At 39.3% G+C, this 19,657-nt stretch overlaps 1 protein-coding gene across 4 annotated transcripts in view; it reads left to right on the top strand.

Moving 5' to 3' along the window:
• The first annotated feature begins 1,109 nt into the window (after positions 1-1,109).
• lpp (LIM domain containing preferred translocation partner in lipoma) overlaps positions 1,110-19,657 on the top strand; it is a 98,576-nt gene continuing 80,028 nt past the window's right edge. For 2 of the 4 annotated variants that reach the window (XM_088314074.1, XM_088314076.1), the window contains exons 1-2: positions 1,110-1,320; positions 15,393-15,439. The gene's annotated coding sequence lies outside the window, so the exon portion shown is untranslated. The other 2 variants (XM_088314075.1, XM_088314077.1) reach the window with 1 other exon arrangement.

Below are 19,657 nucleotides of genomic sequence, written 5' to 3'. Positions count from 1 at the left end.
ACACTCAAAACAGAGGACATGCACCAAAAATTGAGAAATAAAAACATCATTTCGGATGTTTATTTAGTGATTTATTTTTTGGTCATTTAGGGGGCTGAAAACGTATGTACAGTATACATACAATATATCGTCAAAAAATAACCAGAGCACAATTTTGAATAGGTCACGTGTGCATAACTCATTCTTATCAAACTCGAAGACATAAAACACCTTTACAGTTGAACGGAATTACAGTATCAGTAAAAAGCAATGATATGAGCGATGTTTTACACAAAAAGTAAAAACATGGATTGTGATGGAACAAGAACAGAAGTGGGTTTTTGACTGTCCCTGTAATTGTCCCTAACCGGGTCAAGTACCGCATGTATAGAAGTCAAATATTTGCTCTTGGAGCCGAATGAAATGTAACGTTTGTAATTGTAACGCTGATGCCTGTACTGGCCCTTTAACTGAAACTTCAATTGAGAGAGGGAGTGAGAAAGAGCTAGAGAAAGCAGAGGGAGAGAGCGCTAGACTGACGCTAAGTGGGCAAAAACATGGAAGCAATACCCGTGGCTGTGTGAAGAAGCAATTGAGAACCAAACTAAGCATGTGACTTTTAATTTGATCAAAGTGATGAAGTGCAATAAATACAGCCATCTATACAGTGCGACCCCAGTCCGAGTTCATCTGTGAATTTTACTCTCGTGACAAGAGTCTGAGAAAGGTTCCGGTACGCTGTGAAACGATAGCTGCGCCCGGCATCGTTTGGGGAAAAAATAAAGTCTACCGGTTTTTAGAGGAGAAGCAGTACAGAAAATGGATGGATGGATGTTTTTTTAAGAAAAGTTATGTGGTGGTAGGCCAGTGCCGCCAGTGATTTTAATCAAACATTCTCTTTTTGTGTAACATTTAAAAAAAATAAAATAAAATTCTGGCAGTGTTAATATTTAAGTGTGATACTGTGGCTTACAATCATAATAAATATATTTTAGAATAAAGGGACTTAGGACAGCATTTTTTGTAGGTCGTGGTGCTACGAGTATTACTTTAATTAATTTGATCTAATGTTTTATTTTTCTCTCAAGTTCCTCACAAGCAAAGAATGTGTCAGCACTGCACAAGCCGAGTGACGGTGTGCGTGAGCGGGGTGTCCCGGCTGGCTGTCCCCGCTGGCCTGCTGCCTTACATGGGCAAACCTCGGCTTGGAATTTCACCGCGTGACGTCACGGCCCACAAAACTCTCCCATAATTGAGGATCAAGAAGTTTGGGCTGTTTTTTCCCCGAGGATTCTGACCGTCTTCCTATCTTTTGGATTCCTCGAAAGTTCCAAAAAAAAGGTAAGCCGAACCGAGGCGAGCCCAACCGGGCGCGGTTGCGTTGAGCTGACGCGAGGGTTTAGAAAATGTTTGACGTGCCGTTGGCGACAGCTCGGGTGGGGGAAGAAGCTGCCTCATCTTTGGAGCTCCGTGTTACAGCGGTAAGAATGTGAGCGAGTGGCCCGAGATTTGGACGTGGATGACGGGGGGGAGGGCGTGGGCACACCTGGGGTAGACGCTCCACTATTAGCCCAACTAGCATGACGAGCCGGGCTAACTAGTCAGTAGCTGATGGAAAAAGATGCCAAGCGAAGTTGGGGAAAGTTTTTTTTCTCTCCTCAAACGTTGGGCGTCTCTTGCTCCGCTTGTGTCTGTTTTTAGCCGAGTGGCGGACTGAGACAATGCGGAAGACTGAACTATAAGCCACGGAGCGGAAAAATGTCTCCAAAAGTTTGACTTTTTAGGAGGGGGGGGGGTAAAATCACAAGAGCAAAGCGAGTTTGTTAGCTTGTTTGTTAGCCGTTTGAAGTAAATCCAGCCTTTGAGTTGAGGACGCAGATTCGTCATACTGTCACAGCTTTAAGTGTGATTATTATTCATGATTATAACCAGTATAATAATTAGTGGCTTTCTACTTAACACGAGAATGACACAGTTCTGCTATTTTCTGGTGTCTACTGTTAGTATAATTAATAATGTGTTTTAATCTACTGGTGTCACTGTTACTGTTGAAAAGTATTATTGCATTAGTTTACAAGTGGTTCTCAAACTCTTTACGCCAAGTATTCCTAAACATAAAAAAAATCTATGCACCACTGACATTAATAAGTATCCACCAAAAACAACATAACTGGTGTCCCTAAAATGTGCATTCAATGTTGTTGTATGACACTGTAACATCATGCACAGTTGGTACAATAACACTTTACCAATAATTATACAATAAAAATGTATTGCGCTTAGAGTTTGAATAAAAATTGAATCTAAATAAAAGTTTTAAAGCAATGTGCTCTTAAAGATTAAATCCCAGTGTATTTTACTAAATTTTACTTAATCCAACGAAAATGTACTTTGGCTCAGTGAACCAAGGCCAAGTTCCGACATTAACAGTAGCCCGATGGCCCGGGGCCACCCCCAGTTCACTGATGCTGGCCCACACTGGCCAACAGAACACTTTTACATTTAAATTGATCAAGTTTCTGTGCTCTTTTTAACCTCTTCTGTGCACATCAGATCTTCTCAATTCACTGACATATTGTGCGCTCCGTACTTGCATGGATTTTGGCCACCGAGTCGAAACGCTTCACTATGTCATTCACAGATCGGACCATCCACCATCCACTAACGCGTCAATTTTGTTCTCTTAGACTACATGCTTCTGGGGAGTGGAGAATGTGTGGATATTTTTTTTAAGCGGGTGCCTTGATCTCACTTATTTGCGTGCATTTTGGCTGCACACCTTTGACGCGTCACTCTTTCACCCACAATTTATGAAATTCAAAATTTCGTTAAGTAGTCTTTTAAATCCGGGTTAGTGCCGGTTCTGGAGGAACAATACTTAGAGAATCTACAGAAGTATGGTAGTGAAGTAAGATTTTTTACAGCACAGAATCACACTTTGATGGGGCAATCGTGCTCATCGGGCAGACCATCCTGGGTTTTATTGGTCGATGTTTGTTGTAATAAATCCCTATCACTACTTAGCAGATAATATAATGATGTTACTGCAAAACCCACAAGTGAGCCAAGGCCCAAGCCAAAGTTAAAAGGAAGGTCAATTGTTATCTCACACGGGGTCGCTTCATTAGGAGAGTGGACCTTCGCTAATGATTTCCAACTTTTATTGCATCATGGCACATATTTCACACAAGTCATTTTACACTTAGTTTAAAGAGGGCATTATTGTTTTTTAAGTGGTATGTATTAATATTAGTGGCAATGCAAAAAAAAAAGAAAAAATCCGTAAAGCTGATAAAGGAAATTTGAAACCCTACGGGCACCAATACATGCTTATTGCTCAATATAATCACATGATATTTTCTCTGTTAAAACATTCTTACTGGAACGTTTTTTTTCTCCTTTTTTTTTTTTTTTTTATCTCAAAGACCAGTGTGACTGGTCGTCCACCTCTTCTACTCGCACCATAAAAGGTCAATAACAACAGTGCGGTTTAGAGAGCATCTTACACGCTCGCCACATCATCTCCAGAAAACAATACTTACGCAACATAGTTGCTATCAGTTGAAAACAAATGATAATGTGTACACACGGTATTTATGTTGAACTGGTGTAACTGGTGTCTGGGGACAGAGGCGGTGGAGAAGTCTCCAATGTAAGGGACCCCTGAAACCATTAAGTACTGGTGTAACACTGGTGCTGGAAGCTGGTGATTCTTGGTGGGTGGTCGTGGTGCACGTGCAGAGCGGGTCGTCCAATGACTGACGGGTCGGTGGTTTGAAAGCCAGCGCCAACTGTCCGGTGTTGTAGCATCCTTGTGCAAGACACCAAACCCCAAATTGCTACCAGTGGGCCTGACAGCGCTTAGCATGGCACCCTCAGCTAAAAAAAAAAAATAAAAAAAAAATTACCCTGTTGCTTTTAACAACTATGGTGGCGGATCTGAAAATTGCTCCGAACTAAAATTTTGGCTCCGATGCTAAGTAAAAAAAAAAAAAAAAGAAAATCAACTTGATGACGGCTCATAACTTGAAAAACTCATAAATTGGGTGTCAGGTTAAATCCTTCAAAAAAGAATGAGATATAAAGACAAGAAAATGTTAAATGTTAAATATTTAGTAAGATTTTAATACTGTAAAAAAACATGCAAAAAAAAAAAAGTAACCACACAGAAGTGATCTTTTAAATGCATCCTTGAATATTTTAAAGTCATGAATAATGCAGTCTAAAGATTCAAAATTTGTTATAATCATTGAAAGGTATCTTACCATATCATGAATAGACAGGGCTTGAGTCGGTTCTAGCAGGGGAACCTCATTGTGGCTCGACTGGGCCTCCGCTCCAAAAAAAAAAAAATGCTGTAGGCCATTTATGGACTAAAGATAGCGCTGGTCATACCTGTAGATGCTGAAACTTCCTCTCAAAGTTCTTAACGTTAACGTTCTTGCTCTCAGATGACTCACGCAGAGTGGCTGCCCCCATTAAAATGTGCCTGTGCGACTGCAACGAACCCACCAGGAGGGTCCGCGGCTCAAAGCGTCTTTCAACTTTAACATCATCAACACTGTCAAACGTGTCCTTTTTATTTTTTAAACGCGCGCCGCCGCGTTTAATGCAGTCAGAAATGGTTCTGAGCGACGCAGATGTATGCGGTTTGATAGCGGCTGCTCTCAAGGGGTGCCGGTGTGGGGGGGGGGGGGAGGCGGGGGCCGGGGTTCGTATTATTGATTTGAAATTCACACTATGTGTGAGTCCTCCTTTTAACAAGTACAGTCAGGCTCTTTTTTTTTTTTTTTTTCTATTTCGTTTATTCCGATGCCAAGTCAAAGCGCGTTGATATCGCGATACTCTTTGCTTCTTAACCGCCACCTGTGTAAAAATCACATTACACTGATTGTAATTGATGTAAAAGGCCCTAGAAATGCGTCTTCACTCTTAAAAATAGGCCGCAATGAATCACTTTGCTACAAGTTTCCACTTCACGAGATAATGAAGCCCACTGTTAATGTTAGCCGCCAACTGCTAGCCGGCCGACGTTTACCTTCACGTGTTGGGATTTTACGCTAGGGCAGGGGTGGGCAAATTTGTTGATTGGCGGGCCACAATGGGTTCTATAATTTGACAGAGGGGCCGGACCAGGAGCAGATGGATGGAGTGTTTTGGTAACCTCACCTCATCGCAAAAAAAAATAAAAATACATTTAATTTTAAATGAAAGTGAACAAAAGCATTCCAACAATATATATGTCTTTGAAAAAAACCACAGTAATTAGAAAACAAAACATTAACAAGGTTTATTCATTTAATTTTTTTCCAAGTTAGGCGGGCCGGATTAAAACGTTTAACGGTCCGCACCTGGCCCCTGGGCCGTACTTTGCCCACGCCTGCTTTACAGAGTCAGACAAAACAAATTTGGCACGTCTTTCATTGTGGCTCCAAAAAGGTGATGAATTTGAAACAAGAATAATGATTATAATCAATTCCAGTTGGGAAGAGTTTGGGGGTTCGGGTAAAGTGTGGCAAGGAAGCGACTCATTGACGTTCATTGAGAGGAAAGAAATTAGTGCTTTTGTTAATCAAAGTAGCAGATTGTGTGAATATGTGAAAAAAGAGGGTCCATTTACTCTGCAGATTACATTGTAGTGATTAAAAAGGTATAATTAAAGTCTGATGACTCCCCAGGAGTGCCGCAGGGGTCAGCGGTGATGAAGGTGATATTAACAGCACCAAAGGAGAGACAGAAAATTATTACACAGGCAAGTCCTCTTGAGTAGACTGCGCTTTTAGTGGCTACGTTTACTTGGATACATTTATTCGGATTCAAATCTTGATCTCTGTCATCTTCTACTGCTATTTCCGGTATATTTGGTCAATCTGCGCATGTCAAAATAATTTCTTCTGTTTGAAAGTGTGATGAATGAACATGCACGTCCTTATCGGATCAATATTTTTAGTGTCCATGAAAACAGTGCAACTGATCATAATTTTAATCCGAAATTTGATCGGATTAAATAAATTTTTTTTTTTTACAAAATCACTTCTCCATTCAACTTAATCATCATTGCCTCATTTGCATATTCTGTGTTGCATACACCTCTAATGTACCATAATTAAATAAACATATTTTTATTAAATTAACATCATATTTAACGTTTATACACCAATAATGTAACATATTTGTATTTTATGTAATGCACTAGACAAGTCTCTGCCATAACTGTTTAAACATTAAATGCATCATACAACTCTAACATGCAATATTAAAATATTAAATGCGTTATACAGCTCTAATGTACCATATTTAAATTGTCGTTATGTATCTGTAATCTATCGTATTTAAATACTTAATGCTTATGTAACTATGTTGTACCATATTTAAGTCATCTTTAATGTTTAATAGACCAAAGAAGTAGCATATAAGAATCATATTTGACGTCTGCAAGCTATATTTTATACCTCCATCCCGTTGAGTGGGTCATGAACTGGATGCATCTAGTTTGTCGAGCCACGTATTTGAGATTTGATGACCGGCTCCTAAAAGTTTGAATGTCCTGGCTGTTCTGGTGGGGTTGCCTTGGAACTTTTGGAACAATGCAGATAATATTTCCCCTTGCCTCTATGAAACAGCCACATGACGGATATGTCGCAACACGCTGCGTACGCAAGCGAGGCGAGACAACAATGCTAAATTGTGCGCTCAGTGACTCTTGCGGGAACTTAATTTCGTAAGTGCGAGGTGAACTGCTATCAATCATGATGTTCACGTCTTCATTTCTTCAAAGTGGCTGTTTGAAACCTGGTAAGAAGGCATAACGAGCCAATGGCTTCCCATTAATGACTTAAGTCGTTAATGATGTCATGGCATGGCCATACTCGCAATTAGGGATGAGAAGCGTCCAGATTGGAACGATGCTACTCTGAATGATACTGATTATCAATCCGATACTTTAGCCGTATCCTTTTTCCTTTTTAGTACTTTTTTATATATATTTTTTTAATAAAAACACCAAAACAAAATATTGGAATTAACAGTTTTTTAAAAAAATTTGATTTATATAATTTATAAATTATAAAATAACGCCTCCTACATGCAATTGGCCTACAAAAATGTGAGATGGGGCTGTGCAATTAAAAAAAAAATATATATATATAAATATATATAATTGTTAATTTAAAGGTTATATTTCTATGGAAATGTATAAGCAAGTAAACACCAAGGCACTTTCTTCATACAAAGAAACCATACTCAAATTTATACATTTGCACGTTTTTTTTTAAGCTTTAAAATACATTTTTATAAACAATGCCATCCAAAGGGAACTTACATCATTTTAGTGTTTCAATATTTGATTTGTTTTAATATTAGTTTACATTTGAACATTTTTTTAGTTTTGATTGACCGCTCCCAAAAAAAAAAAAAAAATAATCGTTTGAATAATCGTTGATGGATCATAGTGTTTGAAAAGGGCTTGTGATATCCTTTCCAAAGATGGATCGACTTCCCATCCCAATTCCATGTAGTGGATTCGACTTTTGTCTAATTTACCAAGCAAGTGTTTGAACTTTCTTTTAATCTACGGGGATATAACCCCCCTTTTGGAGCGTCCGCTTGCCATGATTTGTGCTGCATGCGGCAAACACGCATTTAGCCAACACATGATGTATCCTGCAACATTGAGCAATAAAAGCCACAGACAAATTCCTGTTATGCAAGAGCAGATTACAAGTTTCTTGGATATTAATTTTCTTTGCGCAAAAGAGAGTCACGGGGGGGGGGGGAGTGGCAGAGGCAGCGTTGGACAGGCGGAATGCGCTGTAATTATTGCAAGTCAATTCGTAAGTGGGATGAACACTGTGAAGAAGCATTTTTCTAGGACACGTCTTTCATTCAAACATCAATTGGAGTTAGTGGGGGACAAACTGCCGCGCTGTTCCGAACACATGAGAAAACACACACTGTTGCTTTGCTTGCTGTTGACTGCGTTTAATGCACCCTTGTGACTGCTATGAGTTTGTACAATTCGGATTTCGAACAAACATATCTGAGTTAAATGGGCAACATTTTGATGCTTTTTCTACCTTGCCCAACTAATATGGGTGGAAAATCAAAGTTTGATCATTTCATGCATTAGACCAGTGCTTCACAATTATTTTCTATTATGCCCCCCCCCTTAGCAAGAAGAAAACAATTCATGCCCCCCACCACCACCCACTCTCTGCTGCAACCATAAATAATAACAACAAACCTACAGCGTAGAGTTAATACTCGCTGCACACAATGGGCCATGAGCGCGCCATTGCCAACTACTGGAGTGGATGTGCAATTACACTTTATTGTTGTACGGTGGAAAAAAACCCTCAGCATCGCACCGCGGCCCCCACAGGTGGGCCCGCCCCACTATTTGAGAGGCACTGTATTAGACAAGAGTTTGACAATCATTTCGTACATTTTCAGAATTTTAGAAAAAAAATCAGGGGCACTAGTTTCACCGATGGTAGGGAAATTGATTTTGTTTTGAGGCTATCATTTATAGGCTTGAATAATTCCAGAGCTCATCCTCTTGACAATCTCGTACTTGGTACACTAGAAGAGCTTGCCTTTTAAAGCAAAAAAAAAAATTGCCATTAAAACGAGGGTACAAGGCCCCCTTCATGGCCGCTTGCAGCGTCCAATATTTTGATTTCGAAGATATGCACCGCAGTACTGGCTCTCTCTTGACATTCCCAGTGAAAGCAAACCAAAAGCGACATTGCCCCGCCATGGCTGACTTCATACTTTCTCCATATTTGGAAATGTTTGCCTCCTTGCGATGCTCGACAGTGATCAGCAGAGAAAGGGATGTGAGTCACTTGGGCTGCGCACAAGTTTGTCTGCCATTTGCTTTCCTGTTGCGCTTCCCTCATCCAAAGAAATTGTGAGTTTCATCTTTTTGTTGATTAATAGTGTCTGAAGAAGCCGCAGTCTGGCGTGTGTGCATGTGTGTGTGTGTGTGTGTTAAGACTTAAACGGTTGCTGCGAGACCACCACTACAACAAACTCATTTTGGTACAATTTTTCTGGCTGTCCCTGAGGCCTTTGAAGACGGATGAAAGCGACGGTACCTTTAAGAGCGCTGACCGTCCTTCCTTCCTTCCTTTTTTTCTTCCTGCTCCCACGTTCACACTTCAAACATCGGGTGGCCCGGCGGAGAACACCGGGAGGGGGGGGAGTTGGGGGTGTGATATAGCGCTAAATGACTTTGACTTGGCTGCGAGGGCCGAGAGACGTTCTTATCTTGTCGGTTTGGCACGAGGAGCTACCACATTCTCACTGAGCCTTTGAAGCCGATTAAGCACCCGTGCACCTGCTGCTATCATAACCGTCTCGTCGTGCCTCCAGGCCATCAATGTCACAGTCCGATGGGCTTTGTTTTTAAACAGAAAGTGTGGGGGGGGGGAGAAATGGGCCGTTTTGGACATTTGTTCACATGACAGTGATGATATGACAAAAAAATCTGGAGGTTTTAGAAAACGGTAGCAGAAAACGCTTGTCTGTGAAAATTGTACAACTTTGATTTTGGCTAGCACTCGTTCATCGCGCTCGTCAAGTTAAAATACAGTTTTTTTTAATTTAGTTCTTCGTAGGAAACGTCACATTACATCAGGTGTGGGCAAACTACGGCCCGGGGGGCCCACATGGGGCCCGTTAAACGTTTTAATCCGGCCCGCCAAACTTGAAAAAAATTAAATGAATAATAATTTTCTAAGTACTCATATATTTTGTTGTAATGATTTTGTTCACTTTCATTTTAATTATATTTTTTTTCTCCCATGTGAGGTTACCAAAAGACCATCCATCTGCTCCTGGACCGGCCCCTTTGTCAAATTTTAGAACCCATTGTGGCCCGCCAATCAAAAAGCTTGCCCACCTCTGCATTACATAGAGCTTGTTTTATACTTAAAACTGTCAAAAGTGTTACATTGTCCCTTGGTTTACGAGACATTGATATTTTGAGATAGTTAAGCTATCGCGCCCGTCAAGTTCTAGCTCCAGGCGGGCAATGTTGCATTCCGAAGGAGCTGTTGTGAACGTAAAAAAAAAACAAGCAACAATTCCCATCCACTTTTGAAGTTATTTCAAGGCCTGTTAACTCTATTGGTGTCTAATTAAAATGAATTTTTATTTTGAATTCTGAAGTTTGGAATTCTACAATTTCCCCCCCCAGGCCAACGAGTTCTGATTTTCTGGTGAAAATGTCATGATGACATGCGTCGCTATCTGTGAATTGATCTGACAGGCTGTAACTTGTTACCGTCCGTGTCTTTCCGATTGCGGCTTAACGACAACATCCCCTTCAGATTGTTGCATGAATGACCATTTTTCGCGGAGTTCTTTTAATTAACGGTAGTTTGTCTGGTCGTTTAAAAGGCCGACTGATGCTTGCACTACATTGTTCAGAAACCTAATCTGGCCTCGGTCCTCTTTTCCTCGTCCTTAATTTCAAGATGCTGGCAAGTCGTCTGAAAAGAAATCTCAACAAGTCAACAAATTAATACATGATTAACGGGAGCAATTACACCGCCGCCGATCCCGACCCAGCTCAAGCGCAGATTAACTGTATGTCATTAATCACTTTAAAGGTTTTGATTACTTTCTGTTTTTCCCGCTTAAAGTCATCTTTAAGCAATGCTAGCCCTTCCCAAACAGCTATTTACTGTTTACGCTTTTAGAGCACCGATTGGAGATTATACGCACATGTGCGATCGTAGTGGCAGCGTATTTCCATTTTTTCCTCTTGGGCTTTAAGTACTTTTGAAGGATTTTTGGATTTACTCTGTTAACCCCCCCCCCCCAGCTCCGCTCAAGCCGGGCTGGGCTGATTTAATAAACGCTCGCTCTCTGAGGTTTGAATCGAGCGTTACCTGTGGCCTCTGTTTTGTTCCTATCCAGGCCTTTACCCTCGTTTGCGTTCACATTTGCAAAACAGCAACACTTGACCTCCATTGTCAATGTCGCAGGGATGAGAGTTTGCATGTCATTGAGCATAAAAGCAGAAATCAAATTGTGTAATTAGGATCTAAATGTTTTGTGGTAGTTGGGAGGCTTTTTTTTCCTAATCTTCTAATGCCACAATTTGGTACTTGCTAAAGTGGGGTTGTGTTAAATTAATTTTACATTTACAAGAATAAAGATGTAATCTTACAAATTCTTGCCAAATCAAGTCCTGATCTGCTGAGGATAAAGTTATTTTTTTCCAAACAGTCATGCTCTTATAAGAATATTTATTTATTTATTTATTATTATTTTTTTCAAGGTTGACGTCCTTTAATCCAATAATACAATATTATGTAGTCCAACCGTACTGCGTGTGTGTGGGTGGGGGTGTGGGTGTGTGTGTGTGTGTGTGTGTGTGTGTGTGTGGTTTGGGACAGCCATCAACGTGAACGCATAAAGCAAACTGATCAGGAAAATACAATTTCCTAACATGAGCGCAAAAACGTATCCATATTGCGTAGAATTCATTCTTGAAGCCCCGAAGTGGGTATCGGCTCTTCTCCAAATCTGGCTAGACCAGTGAGCCACACGCGTTCGAAATTGTATGAAACACCTCCACCCAAAAGCTACACAGAGATGCGCAAGACCAGAAAATGTGTGTGTGATTGGCCCGCGAATCAACGGCATTGCGCACGGTTTGAGTTGACGTCATTATAGGCCTTGCACAGCCCGTGTTTTGTCCATTGAGCCTCGTAGACCATTCATCCAATTTTTTGCTCCAATTATTATTATTTATTTTTTTTTTGAGTGCAAAAAGTTATCAAGTAATTTAAGGATGTGTTGTAGTCGTTGCAGTGCATGTGCTGCTAGAGGTTTGCTGTCAAAACGAAAGATGTTCATATTAGCCAAGTCCTCTGGTGCACATTTCCACTTCCTGTCAATGAGCATTTTTAACCAGTCAAGGAAATGCATCGTCATGTGGCTAACCGTCCCGGACAGCCAAACTAGCGCTGTGCCAGAAATGACATTTCCTGCATCCTCCTCCCCTCTCGTTTAGCTCGGGATGCCGCTAAGTGATTAAACTGAGATTAGGCAGCCGGGCCGCTGCAGGCTGATGGGACACACTTTGCGCTGTGTGTGACTGATACACTCTCAGATGCCAGCCTCTAAAGACGCTCAAATGACTGGGGCGGCCTTTTGCCAAAACACACCGCCATTTGGAATAAAATATACACAAATATTAGGATGACATAAGCAGCAAAGACGTGAGGAAAAATGTTTTTTTTTTTGTTTTTTTTAATATTATCTGGTATACTATATGTAAATGTGGCCTCATGGGTGGAAAACCTAACCCTAAACCCTAACCCGAAAAGTTGAAGATAACCCTAACTCTTAAAACCTTACAAAAACCAAGCCCCTAACCTGAGACCCTTGCACAATCCGAAACATAAACCTACCCCATCCCTACCCCTACCAAAATCCGTCTCCATTTCCCTTACCTTAGCTACAAATGCTAACAGCCACCTAACTTCTAATTTTATTTTATTTTATTTTATTTTATTTTATTTATTTTTTTAATTTATTTTTTATTTTTTATTTTTTATTTTTTATTTTATTTTTAATACGGTAGTGGTTGTCTTAAAATGCTTTATAGAGACAGTTGAGTTTTACCCGTAACATTTGACCCTAAACCTAACCCCTGGCCTGTAACCCGGACTCTAAACCTTAACTGAACCCTATCCTTGACCTTATCCTTAGCCACCACATGAGAGTTGAGATTTGCAACAAAACAAAATTGAGTGGCAGGCACTATAAATTTCCGTTAACATAAAACGCTTTTTTTTTTTTTTTTTTGTGTGTGTGTCCCCGCAACATCGCAATCTTTTCGGGGACTTTGCGCTAAGTCAAAATGTATCAACATCCGTCACAGTTTTGACATGCCGGCAAATGGGACGAGCATGTGTGTTTCACCTGGCTCGCCGTCGGTGGGATTAATTGCCGACAAGTTCCCCGTGGTCCCAGAATGCAATTACCTACTGACCCAAATCATTTTCTTGGCCGCCGGGGTGTGTGTGAGTGTGTGCGTGTGTGTTGTGGCAATGTTACACTCGGGACCGAAGTCCTCACACAGCGTCCATACATCACATTGGTGCACCGCTTTATGTTCCGTGTAAGCCAGCGCGTGTGATGTAAAGCAAACATTTATCTCCATAAAATGTTTCATCAGCCAATTATTCATCGACTGAATTAAAAGTTTTCCATCTTTAAAAGTTTGATTGCTCGAATACACCCCAAATCTCAAGTTTGGAACGACGCCAGACCTGACATCAGCGTGCGACCTCGGCTTACTCACACATTTTTTATTTCTTTATTTTACGAGAATAATTTATGTATCTGTTACAGAATATCAAGAATATAGTCAGGTATTTAATTGTTCCCAACTGATCGTAACGCAATGACTAATATCTGAAACATTATGAAAAGGTCTATTGCTTCGCGGCGGCCGACATTTTCGAGCTGGGTGAAGGCATCTATTATGGAAGAGTCGCTTGTCAAATCTCTTTGCATTTGGTGCTTCAGTCTGATTAACCTAAATTAGATTCTGCCGAGGCCCAAACACAACAAAACAAAAAGTCTGCATAACCGAATGCGAACCATTTAATGGGAAAAGTAGCACTTTGCCGGTGCTGATGACTCATTTAAAAAAAAAAAAAGAAAAAAGTGTAAGCTCATACCGCTGAAGGAACGCTTTGAAACCTGCCTTTTTATTTAATTTTATTTAATTTTATTTTTTTTAATGCTGAGTTATACCTTGATCAGTTTCAAAGCATCACTGGCGAGTGCCTACGTTTTAAATTGTATTATTATTGGGATGGATTATATTGTATTGCATTTTCATCGGTGTCCGGCGCATCATATTGCAAAATTTGTTGTGTAACCCTTGTTAATTGTTTCTTGTTGTATTTTGGGGAAATCGTATCACATTGAAAATAGAGTGATATTGTCCGTTTGTCATTTAAACCAATTACTGTATATACAATTAGAACCGTTTTGGATTAGTAGTTGCTTCATACAGTATTTTAAAAGAATATGTTACTGGCGTGTATTGTATTGTAATTTAAGGTGTCAAAATTAATTGATTAATTAATGATCGAATTGATAAGTATTTTCTGTAATTGTGTGATATGGCTTAATTATTATTATTTATTTTAATCACTAAACTATCAAACCACAATCATTGGTTACTAAACCACAATCGCATAAAAAATGGTATGGTCATACATTTTATGGCAAAGTAAAATTTGATTCAATTATTAGATTAATCAGTGGAATAATCAATGGACTACTAAATTCTAAAGCAGCCCTAATCGTAATTAGATTAAATCAGACTATATCATATCCTGTCACATTGTAATTGGAGTCAGTGGTTTTCCATCAAAAATTGTGCTACATACACACAAGCTTGAGATTCAGTATGTATCACGTTTGCCTCGCTGCTAAAGATGCATATCTTTTGTTAAAAAAAACAAACATTTTTGGACGTCCTCAATATGGGGCACCAAAAAGTTTTTGTCGCTGCGCTTGACGAAAAATAAACAAGTGAACACCACTGTTTTGTTCCCTAACATACGAACAAGCAAAAAGTTGAGAAAAAGTCTAGCTTGTCAGAAAATTCTACTTTCAAAAAAAAAAAAAAAAGTGTGAAGGAGGCGGCCTGGATCACATCCAAACTGGCGCCCACCAGTAATTACAATGCGAGTACAAAGAAGAAGAGGATGCATGGCGTCCTAAAGGGAAAAAGGGGGAGTGTAGGTGTATTAATTCCTATTCCTTCCTCGCCTTCCTCGGCTAGGAAGTTCAGAAAAAAACGAAGACCCCCCCTCCCCCTCCTGCCTTCAGTTTAAAAGACGAGAATAAACAACAACTGTCAAATTGACTGACGCCCATCGTGTGGAGCATCTGTGTTACATCCCACCGCCGCTACCGTTGTTCCCTGTAGTATACGCCGCCGTGTGGGAAACTGACACTGTCAATTTACGGGAACAAAAGGCTTCCTCAGCGAGAGCAATGCGCATCTTTTTGGGGGGCCCTGGAGACAAAAAGAAAATAAAAAAAATTAAAAAAAAAAGAAATCCCGCCACCCCCACTTTTACCTGCATCCAAAGAGAATGTAGGACATTTCCTGCGCCAGAAATAGCAATTTCACTCACAATTATCTTTTTCAATTTATCCCCTGCAGTCAAAAGTTGCTGTTTAACTTTGCCTGCGTTGCACTTTAATGCTAACTTGGCTTAAAAAAAAAAAAGCGCAGAGGCGGCGGGCGCGCGAGAGGCAAACTTTGGCCACCTGAGATTGGACAACACAGATGAACAAACGACATGTATTTTTATCCTAGTGTTCCCCAGCTTGATGCTGAGTGTGTGTTGTCTTGTTTCTTTCAGGTGCTGGTTTGTGTAATAGTCGCCATCGCTTTGGAATAAAAGTTTTGGTGAGTTTTTTTTTTATTCCCCCCTTCTTTTGACTACAATGCAATTGAACTTTTTTTTTCTCGGTCGATCCAAATTAATTTGACATTTCACGATCTAATGATGTCGCTGATTTTGTTCAAATGATAATATTTAACATGCTGTGTGGAAAACGAAGTTTAAAGAACACATTTATGCCCCCCCCCACACACACACGATTCAGAACATTGTCGTCATATTTGTTGGCAGGTGGCCATTTTGGAAAGTTTTCAGAAAACGAGACAAAAACAAAAATTCAACAAACACGAAGTTGCCTCGATTCAATCTTTCTGGATGACGATGGCCTGGATAACTGAGAATATGCACGGACATAAAGGGGGAAAAAAACCCCACAATATTCAAGTAATATAAAAATATAAAACAGCACATGGATATTTTTTATTTAGTTACAGTAATTGAAAAATTGTTTTGTCTAAATAATCAAACATTTTATTTTTCAACATGAAGCCAATTTAATTTGGTTTGGCTTGGACACTCAGATTTATATTCTGCTTGTAAATGACCGTGTATATTAGATATTATATGACTAAAATGCACATGCTGTGACGTGTCACAATATCAACACAACTGGCAAAACTTTATCAAAACAAATGATAACTGAATGTCTGCCGTTGAATGGCGACGAATTGGTGATTCAGGGTTGCAAAGAGTAATTTACGAATGCGTCACAATACCAACATAGCCGAAACGAAAAGGAGATCGTGTTTATTAAAACAAAGTTACGCCGGTCAGCTCCATTCTTGATCAAATACTGTAAAGTCACCAAGTAGTGTAATCCAAAACAAAAAAAATGTAATCTTTTCCAAGAGTCTTCATGCATTCTATTACCCAAACTAACAACCCGAACCCTTATTTGTCGTCACATTTTCTTTCAAATAAGAACTGAGACACTGCGGCTGTTCTTACTCCAGTCCATTAGAGCGCCATCATTAGTTTTATCAACACGTAACAACACAACACTGCGGCCAGTTGGCCACTGAGAGATAGCAATTGATTCAATGAGGGATTAATTAATGGACCTCAGGCTGCCTTAATATACACTAATTGCTGCAAGCAGTTTGTTTTCAGATGGAAGGGCTTTTAGTCAAAAGCAGGGGTGAGAAAAGTATAAGGCGCGTGCCAAGAATAGTCCGTTTCATTGTCCAATCCAGACCACATAATTAAATGGGGAAAAAAACATCTAAAATTAAAAAAAAACAAAAAAACATACACATTGCATTCTCTGTCAAATATTTTAAATTTAAGTCTAATTATATATTACTATTGTTTTTACCTCACACGTACGTACCAAACCTCAATTGCTTTTTTCCATTCCGTGAATTACTTATCACCTGACTCGCCACGAAGCATATGGTGGCCTAAAACAGTCAAAAAGTATTGGGCCAAAGGCCAAAGCACTCCCAATATAAAAGTTGAGCTGGCAATTTCTCCTAAATATTTTCCTAAATAAAATGTAACTAAAATTATCACTGGCGGAGAAAACTGTCCTTGAAATCATCTCCTTGGAAAAGAAACACACAATGTGTTTTCCAAAATGAGCGCACACGCATTACTGTCATTGAATCTGAAAATGTAGAATATGTTTTTTTTTTTTTTGAAGAGCAGATGGCCAGCTGCTCGTTGAACAGGTGCTCCAAGAGTGATTCTTTATTCTTCTGGTAATAACAATCCCGTGCGCTCTCTGTTGGTGTGAGCGTGTGTACTATAACACAATATGAGAAAAGGACACAGCTATTTTCTTTGTAACATTTGTTTATACATGTTGTGGGTGTGCTACAATGTGATGTATATTTTATGTCATATTTTGGGGGTTTGGTGACATTTAAGGGTCATAATTTTTTCATTGACATCCATTATTTATTGCATCTTTTCTTTTTCTTTTTTCTTAAATGGCCTTCACTAACTTTTGCTATGATGATCATATTTGCACTTTATACGGGAATAAAAAAAACAAGCACTGATTGGAAAACATGGAATTAAACGGGTCAAATGGTTATAGATAGATTAAAAGGTAGTCTTTTGCTCCCTGGTCATTAAAAAAAATTAAAATTTATTTAATTTTTATTTTTTTTAACATGTCAAAAAAATCCTATTGGAAATAATTATATAAATATAAAAAAATATTGGGATTAATTTAAATTGATATTTGAGCTCCCAAGATTGTAAATACAATCTCCCGCATTGTAAATGAAAAGAAAAAACAATTAAAAAGGGATTTTTCATATTCCTTCTGAAAATGTTACACGTTGTTCAAACATTATTAGTATCTATAACTATCTATAATAATCTGTATTTTTAATCATCAAAAAAGTATTAATATTTAATCAAATTTGAAACAATTGGTGTGATTTTAGTGTGAGTTTAATTTACAAAAAAAAAAAAAAAAAACACTTTCCGGGTTTGCATTGTTGCTGGTTGAGTTTTCGGCTGAGTAACCCACAAATGGCATATTTCCTTCTGTTTTTGTGTATGTAATAAATAAGCAGTTTCAAATTATAAATGGATTTTTTTTCCATTGCTTAGAATTATTTACCTTTACATAATAATGAAAATAATTCATGTAAGTGCAAAATTAAGTGCACTGATGTATTGTATTGCTGTTCATATGAAATTATAAAAACCTCAAACCACTCTGCTTTACCTTTAATGAGTGATAACACTACTATGAAAGATGAAATGTGGCACAAATCGGCTGTGAATGCCCTCATTACAATTCAATCATGTTTCCCCCCCATCCGTTCATTTCACACGCTCAGATAACCATCTATGTTCCTCCTCGAGAATACCGCTGCACCTCTTTTTGTAAAAAGCTGAGAAAAAAAATGCGTGCAATTATGTCGTTAGGGCTAAACATAGTCGACAGTCATTACATTCACCTCGCACCCGCTGACCCAGTCAAGAAAAGACATTGCGAAAAGAGTTACGCAAGTGGCTGCGAGTTTCATCTGACAGCCGCCGTAATAACGAGCTCTGTTCTGAGCTTTAATGTGTTAAAAATATCCGCAGGAGCATCTCTACATTCCTGCGGTTGCTCCTTAGAAGAAAATGTTGAGGGGGATATGTGTTTGGGGGGGGGAGACGCGCCAGCGATGGATGCTTGTCGTTTTCGCCTCCTCGCATTCCTGACGTTGAATCGGGGGCCAGATTTCTTCAAGCTGCCGTCCAAACTCCGGGATGAGTCGCCAGGCCGCCTGCCAATGTGAATTTCAAGAACTCAGTTTAGGATTTTTAAATGCTTGAGATTGATGGATGGGCTTGTTTGTTGACTTGAGTTTTGAATGTCGTGCTTATGGAATTGTGTGATCGCTGCTTTCTTTGCCGAGTAAACATCTTCTCATGGATATGCTTTTAAGTCCCGCTTCCATTCAAGCTCATCCTGGCATTCTCTTTTGTAATCTTCTTCTACCTGTGAATTTACGCTTATGTTCCTGAAATTTCACCCAAAATGTGTTGTGAAGGATAAGTAGAGAACATTTTCAGAGTGGAAGCTTTGAATTCAAATATCTCAGAAGTTGTCCAAGAGTCTGAATTTGTACAAAATATATCAAAAGAAGCCTTAAATATTTTCGTTTCAGCAAACTTGTGTAACATGCCACGCAGAAATCTTATTTTGCAAATACCACAAGAGTTATGCAACTTTTCCAAAAATCTTACAACCAAAATTCGGCTAATCTCGCATGGAAATCTCGCAAAATGTCGAAAAATCGTGCAAGATACCAGCAAATATTGTTAAAACCTCGTCAAATCTCTCAAGACCTCTGCAAATACCATGAAGCTTTCCAAAGTCCTGCGCGACCTTTCAAAATATTGTTTGTCTGCTAACCTTGCGAGGCTGCTACAAATCCTGCAAAATCTCTTCAGAGTTTATGAAACATCTACAATATTTGCAAAATGTCTAAAAATCACATAAAATGGCCTCTTCAAAGCCTGCAAGACCTCTGCAAATCTCAAATCTCATGAGACCTCTGACAATCCTAAAACATCCTCTCCAAATCCTGTGAAATCTCCGCAAAATCTCGCACAATGTCAGCCAATGCAGCGAGGCATCTGCGAAATCTCGATAACATCTGCAAATGCAAATGTTACGAAATGTCCACAAATCTTTACAAATCTCACGAAATCTCTGTAAAACGCCCAAGACCTCTAAAGATCTCTGAAAATCCCATGTGACCGCTGCAATT

The sequence above is a fragment of the Idiotropiscis lumnitzeri genome, chromosome 13, assembly GCF_059441095.1.
Source record: "Idiotropiscis lumnitzeri isolate Australia: NSW breed Sydney's pygmy pipehorse chromosome 13, RoL_Ilum_1.0, whole genome shotgun sequence".
In the NCBI taxonomy this organism is placed as follows: Eukaryota; Metazoa; Chordata; class Actinopteri; order Syngnathiformes; family Syngnathidae; genus Idiotropiscis; species Idiotropiscis lumnitzeri.
Note: the sequence above shows the minus strand (reverse complement) of the source record. Positions and strands in the feature narration are given on the sequence as shown.